This window comes from Benincasa hispida, chromosome 6 (genome assembly GCF_027475165.1).
Source record: "Benincasa hispida cultivar pf3 chromosome 6, pf3_genome.v1.1, whole genome shotgun sequence".
NCBI classification, from domain to species: Eukaryota; Viridiplantae; Streptophyta; class Magnoliopsida; order Cucurbitales; family Cucurbitaceae; genus Benincasa; species Benincasa hispida.
In genome coordinates, this window is record NC_143483.1 from 6,088,965 (window position 1) to 6,097,199 (window position 8,235).

Sequence of the window (8,235 nt, forward strand, 5' to 3'; positions counted from 1 at the left end):
TTCCAATATTTGTCAAATTTTACTTCTATTCTTCTCACCATGGCAGACAACAAAGGATTATCACATACTGAAGAATCTTGAATTTGTTGTTGAATTAAAAAAATTTATTGAAAATAGATATTTGATGTTACCGTCAATGAAGCAAGAATTTCATCTAGTAGGAACATCCAAACAAAGTGAAATTTTACTAGCTATTTTCTCATTTCTCACACAATTTTGACAAGTAACTAGATGGTGAATATCTTACCTATTGAATTGTATGTTGGATTTTAACAATTGAATCATTAAGTTCTTTTAGAGCATCCCCACAATGAGATTGAGAATATGAGTACCACATCTTACATGCAAACATTCTCCATCTAAACTGGTCATGTTCCAATTTCGCATGTTTCTTCTCAAATAATTAATGGCCACACCATTGGAGCTAGTATTATCTACCGTCACACTCAAAACATTATCTATCCTCCAGCCTAACAAACATTTCTCAATTTTTTCCCAATGCTTTCTCCTTTATGATTTGGAATCAAGCAAAAGGTTAAAATTCTTGTTTGTAAATTTCAATTATTATCCATAAAGTGTGCTGTGACTAATATTTTGAATTGAGGTCCATGTGTTTGTTGTCAAACTAACCTTCAACCCTTTCTTCCCAATAAATTCTTTCAACTTTTTTTTATCCGTGTAAGTTGAAGACAATCTCTTGTAATTTTCCATCGTGATGACACAATAAATTTAGGTTGTAAAGTACTTGAATATTCACGAAATCCTTCCGACTCAACCATCCTAAATGACATCTCTTCAACAATAAAAATTTTTGCAAGTGCTAATCTACATTTCTCGACGCTAAAAGATGTGGCAACCAGACTATAAATTCTCTCTCTTTCCTCTTCTATTTTTTCAAAAAGCAATAGTTTTTGTTTAGCGTCATTTACTCTTTTTGGATATTTTCTATACTTAGCCCGAATATGCTTTAACATATTTGTAGTACTATTCTTTTGAGTATCACATGCATAGGTAACACCACGGTAATTACACTTTGATCTAGAGAAATCAGACTTACTTTCAACTTTTGTAAAATGTTCCCAAGCACCTGAGGTCTTATTCGTAGTAGTTATCTTATTCTTCTTCACCACTTTTGTTTCAATGGATGGCAAGTTGGGTGATGACTTCCTCTTGTCGTTTTTCTTTGTGCTCAGACTTGTATTTTCAGTCACACCCTCCATAGAAAATAACTTTTTAACAAAATAAAAATGACATTAATGATTTTTTAGGATTGATATTCTAAAATCTCAGTTTTTTTCCCTAAGCAATTTGCACTAAAAACAAACAGAAAGAATTAAACCAATTTTGTAAATAAAAAACAGATCTATTAATTTGGAGAATGATACGTGAGATGAAAGTTGGAATTCGAAAGTTGGACAAAATGAAAATGAAAATGGAACTTCCGAGCGGTGGCTGGATGAACAATTTTGAGCGCGGTTGGATGTCCGATATACGACTCCGAGTACGGCTAGATGAACGGCGATATAAATTTTATCAAATGGATGTAGATAATGCTTTCCTAGATGGATATCTCAAGAACAAAGTGTATGTTTAGCAACCCAAAGGATTTGTGGATCATTTTCATCTTGATTATGTGTATAAAATTAACAAAGTCTTCTATAGGCTCAAACAGGTGCCTAAAGCATAGTATGAACTTTTGACTCATAAGAAGCAGAGGAGGAGTTAATAAGACCTTGTTTGTGAACAAATCTCAAGAGAAGTTTGTAATTGTCCAAATTTATATTGCCGACATTGTCTTTGGAAGGATGTCACAAGAGATGTTAGAACTTTTTTTGAAACAAATGCATAAAGAATTTGAAATGAGCATGGCAGGAGAATTGTCTTATTTTCTAGGGTTTCAGATCAAATAACTAAATGAGGGAATTTTTATTTCCAAGAGTAAATATGCCAATAACATTGTCAGGAAGTTTGGTCTCGAAAACACTAGTGTTAAATGAACCTCTGCTCTCACTCATGCTAAAATTTATAAAAACTCAGGAGGAACTCAAGTTGATGAGTGCTTATACAGAAGTATCATTGGAAGTTTACTGTATCTAACAGCCAGCAGACTTGATATTGCTTTTGTTGTTGGTGTTTATGCCAGATATCAGTTGTTAGGTTTTGTGTCCTAAAACTCGTAGATAGTAAATGTATATAATTGACCATCATCAATAAAGAGTTATCGATGTTATTTCAATAAGTGTTATTGATTATGTTGTATCCATTATGTCTTAATAACCTCAAATACAATAAACTAACATTTTAGGCTATCTTATGAGTCTTGAACTATATGTAGAGACATATAGAGATCAATGTTTAAGATACAACCTAAATGGTCTGTAGTGTAGGGATAAGGCTAGGTACCTTATCATGGGAACACTATGGATACGACCCACTTTGTATTTAATATAAATGTAATGATCCAACAGTTCCTGTAAGTAACATGAGAATGGGGGTATCTTATGCAATGAGTTTGCATAAGACCGAACCGCGAAATAGTAATCACTAGATGTAACATCGTTGACTAGTTAGGTTTCTATTTCAATACGATGACCTAAGAAACTTAGTTTAATCATGCGTGTATTATGAACTCATGTTCACGAGGGATTGTCCTTTGATTTGTATGGGTAAGAGTGGCCAGTTCACCGACTCAATAAACCTACCATTTTGGGGGCAAGACCGAACGGAAAGCTGGAAACATAATAATATAAGATGTATTTCACTCATTCCCGACTTTAGGGTAAGTAGATCAATGCTCCCTTCAGTGGTGACTCTAATACTTGAACAAAGGGTCGTACCTTCTCGCTGGCTTGAGAGTGGTTTTTGTTTATTAGTTGGACCATGAACAAGTTGTTCATTAGAGGGATACTGGTACTTAAGGATACAGAGGTAACCCAGGGGTAAAATAGTAATTTGACCCAACTGGTGCTACGAACACTCGTGAAGGACTAACTTGTTGTCATTGGTTTATATCCATGGACACATAAATATATTTGCAGTGAGATGAATGCAGTCATGAGTCTTTAGTGGGGTATACCTACAATTAACAAATATTGATTAATTTGGTTAATGAATTTAGCCAATTAATCTCACATCATTGGAGCTTTTGATCTCCATGAGGCCCCCTTCTTGGCTCATAAAGGGAGTTGAGCTAACCATGTATTGAATTGAATTTGAAATGTTCAAATTCACTCAGGGAAATAATATAATGTATAATGATGCATTATAATATAAAGTTTATATTTTAATTAAACTTTATAATATAAAGTTAATTTTTGGATATGATTCAAAATTAATTTATGGGGGAATTAAATATTTGAAGGAGTTCAAATATTAATTTAATGTGAATTGGATTCATAATAAATCTATAGGTTAAAATTAATGTGTATTTGATGCACAATAAAACTATAGGTTATGAGAGAAATACAATTGAATATGGTTCAAATGTAGACTAACTTAAATATTTGATATTTGATCTGGTCATTATTTAATTGGAGAATTAAATAATTATTTAATTTAATTTAATGAAACTATTAATTAAATTAGATTTAATTAATGACTAATTAATTATTAAATTAATTAATTTAATTAATTAATCAGATAACTCACACGTAAGGAAGTTACCTGAAACATGGGTGATCCCACATTCCTCTCTCTCCCCCTCTGTTTGTGTTGATTAAAAGCATTGCCTTTTGATCACTGAGAAGTGAGATTCTACAAAAGAGTTTTGGACTTCTGTTTTTCTCTGCAAAATTATTCCTTTTACTTTTCCCAATTCAATTGGTTCCCACAAACCAAAGCCCTCAAAGAATTCCCAGATGGTAGGGAGGTAATGTTTGTGGTGGTATTGATTTCATGAAATCAATTGGAGAATAGGTTTTGTTGGATTTTACAAAGGTAGAGGTTTCCTCTCCCTTCCTTTATAGATTTATTTTTAAGCATGCTTAACCTAGGTTCTAATTTTACAGTAGGCTAATTTTTTGTTTAATTTGGTCTCTTATTATTTATGAATTGCCCTGAGAATTTCATAAATCCTAAATTAAAAACATTTTTGTTTTTTTTATTTTCGTTGCGTTGCGTTCATCCCTACCATTGGTATTAGAGCTATCTCATTATTTTAATTTAGATTTTTGAAATTTGCACCAGGTTTTTGGTGGAATTAAATTGCATTGTGAATGTTAGTTTTGCATTGTTTACAATAATTTTTATGGCTATAGATTTTCATATTTTGATTTGATAAAAAATTGTAAAAGCCCCTGCGTTTTTAGGCATTTATCATAAAATTCGGCATATTTTATAAGTCTGCGTCTAGAAGTAGGGTTGTGTTTGATGAAGATCAAGATCAATTTTGACCAAAATGAGGAACAGACGCAGATTTTGCCCAGAAACGCAACCTAGAGTCGCAACGTTGCAATGCTACGACAATGCAATTCTAGGGTTGCATTGCATGTGGTTCAGCGGCAGTCCAGGGTGGTTCTGTCCGGTTCAGTCGGTTCAAAGTGGTTTGGCCCGGTTTGGCATTAGGTTTGCTCGGTTCGTGGTTTTAAGGTCCAGTTTGAAGCGGTTCGGTTCGATTTTGGAGCGGTAGAAGCTCATTCTAGGATAAAATTAGCATAATTATTGTAATTTATTGCTTTCTTTTATATCCTATGGGCCAAAATTACCAGTTCATTTACTATTTAAATGCTTTATGGATGTAATTTAGATAAATCCCACTATAGATTAAGCATGGTCAGGCATTTTTAATATGTCATAAATGTTATAATGTATGGTTTTAAATGCATGATGTGGGTATGATTTCATGAGTTGTATTATGATATGTTAAATATATGAAATTGGAAAAGTATGATGCATGACATTACTTAGGTTAATACAAAGAGTTATATTTATTAATGTCTTGTATATGCTTGGTAGATTTTTATGAGTTGTTTAATATAAGTGTTATATTAATAAAAATTGAAAAACAATTTGCATCGAGTATGACAAATCCATAGTTTAATATAATTGTTATATTGAAGTTATGAAATGCATGTAGTATGGTTTTTTTGTTAATTAGAATTTGATTGTTACTCAAGTAAACCATAAAATGCATGATTATAGGGCTAATAATTAATTTTGTAATTGTTATAGAATTAATATTTAGTAACCATCAACCTATATTAAAGAGTTGCATGTAAACTAAAGATCTTAGTGATTGGATTTAATTTTAAAATGTTTAAATTAATGTAGACCTTATATCACATTAATTCTAATAAGATTAGAATTTCGTCCTATTTGTTGTAATAAATTTAAAATATGACTAATAGGACAGATAGGACTTTAGGTTGTAAAGGAACTCTAAGTTCTGTCTAGGTTGGGGGTTCTTAAGATGACGGTTTACGGAACACCTCCTACCTAGAAACTAACCTGAAATTTAAGTTGAATTAACCTTAATTTTGTTAACATGCAATGTCACTAGGTTAATTAAATGGTTTAGTTCACTCAGAACATTAGAGTTAAGACCATTTTATAAGTGTTATAATAGGCATAAACTTAGATTCATTAGCTGAAATTTAACTAAGTATATTAAAACCCTAAAATAGTATAATACTTTACAGGGAGAAAAATGGCATATGAATATATCAATTTTTTAGCTCTCACGTCCCTAAGAGTTCACACCATGAGATCCATGCTCAACTCGTGTCGCCTTGGGCATGGTCTCCTTTCAAAAAGTGTTTGCATGGGTCAATACTAAGGTGAATAGGAAAAGTGTTCATAGGAAGTAGGAGAAGGACGCGTGTCAATGTATCCTACATGCTTCTCTACTAGGTTGTATCATGAGATTCCTATGGTCCGCCTGCTTGTTGTCCTAGAGCGACCATCCCTTCGGAGGATCTGATCATAGGATTCAGAACAACGCAAACTCCAGTAATGGATAGGGTTTCTTAGCTTAATCTTCAACAATTGTCTTTCTTTATGGTAGCATGTTGAAGCATACCTCTGGGATCTAAAAATGGGAGGGTCACACTTATAGGATGAATTAAGCTAGTTAATGAATCCTTGACCGAAAAATTGTAGTTCGAACTATAGGAATAAGAGTTATTCGAGTACTAATAATTAGCTGATATTGTCTCAATTTAGAGGAGGGGTAACTGATCACACTTTGGTGGATGTTGCTCTAAATCTCTGAAGCAAAAACTAAATCAATAGTTTAATTAGAATTCTATGATTGCTTGTTTTTGTTGAATTGATTGGATACTTTTTTTTTTTTTTTTTTGTAATAGGTTAAAACAAATATAACTAATACTGTCGATTGTTTATTATTCGTTTAAGTATGTCTTCCATAGTAATTTCCTTGCTTAAGAACGAAAAACTAACTGGTGAAAATTATGCAATGTGGAAATCTAACTTGAATACAATTCTAATTATAGATGATTGATTCGTCTTAACGGAGGAATGTCCTTCTATCCCTACTTGTAATGTATCCTAAGCTTTAAGGGAAGCTTATGGCCATTGGACGAAGGCCAATAACAAGACTCGAGTCTATATCTTGGCAAGTCTGTCTAACATTCTTACCAAGAAACATAAGGCCATGATCATTACACATTAGATCATGGAGTCCCTCCAGGAGATGTTTGGACAATTATCCTCTCAGATCTGGCACGAGGCCCTCAAGTACCTTTTTAATGCACACATGAAGGAAGGTCAATCGGTGAGAGAACATGTTCTTGACCTGAGGTCTGTTGGGATTAGTGTCCTAAATCTCCTGATAGTCTCATAGTTTGTACACATTTTGCAAACATATTGTTATTAACAAAATAAGTGTTATTTTATAAGCTTTTACTCAATCCAATAAACTAAGATTCGTGGTTATTTTATGTAACTTAAGCATGTATGTGGAGACATACAAGTGGATCATGCCTTAAGTAATAATCTAAATGGTCTGTAGTAGATGGATAAAGGAATGATACCTTATCATGGTGACACTACGGATACGACCCGCTTTGTAGATGTTACAAGTGTTGTAAAGTGCTACAAATGGTCAGATCCTGACCATTCATGTAGAAACATGCGAGCGGGGGTATCCTATACAAGAGTTTATATAAGACTGGACCACTAAATGATTAGTCTCTTTATATAACATCGTTCATAATTGAGACTTATATTTCACTAGAGTGACCATAAGTGACATGACTTTAATCCTGAGTTAGTTTAGAACTTCTGCCTATGAAGGCGGTCCTTTGATTTGTATGGGTGAAAGTTGATAGATTGCCAACTCAACAAGTCTACCATTTTGAGGTTTCGTTTGATTGGGGAGCTGGGAACTCAGCTACACAAGACGGAATTCACTCCTTCCCCGAAGCAGGGATAAGTAGATAAATTGCTCCCTTAAGGGCTGATTCAGGGTCTTGAACATAGTAGCCACTCCCTCTCTTGGGAAGAGAAAACTCAGTCATAGTAAGATTATGACTTGTTGTTCATTAGAGGAATCAGTGATACTTAAGGAGTTAGATGTAACTACAGAGGCAAAATGGTAGATTGGCCCAGCTATACTTACGAGTGATTTGTGAAGGATCATCGCACTGTTGATTGGTTATATGAGCACAAAAATATATCTATAGTGCGAAAAGTGCAACTGTCAGTCTTTAGTGGAGTGTCCGACAATTAACGGATGGTGGATCTCATGATTAAAAAGTTTAGTCAGTTATTCATGTACCGTTGAAGCTTCATACTACAGGTCCATAAGGTTCCCTTGGTAGCTCAATGGATTCAAGTTGAAAATCAGATTTTGGGTTAGTTTAAAGTGTTCAAATTAACAAGAGGAAATTTGATTATATATGATATAATTAAATTGATTCAATTATATGTGATATAATTGATATGATGTATTTAATACATTATTAATTGAAGGAATTAATATAAATGTGATTTATATTAAATACCATAAAATAGAAAAATAACTATGGTTTATATGTTTCATATAATGAAATATTAAAACTATAGGTTATAAATATAATATGATAAGTTAGTTATTCTATTTATTTATAATTTGTTAATTATATGATAATTAATTATTCTTTTTCACAATAACCGACTTTAATGGGAGGTTATTGGCAGTTTGTGGTAACTGTGAGATAAAAAAAAAAGTTTTCCAAATCATAGTGTGAATTTCATTCGGATTGGTCTCATAGAAAGACTATCGAGTAAAAGTGTTTT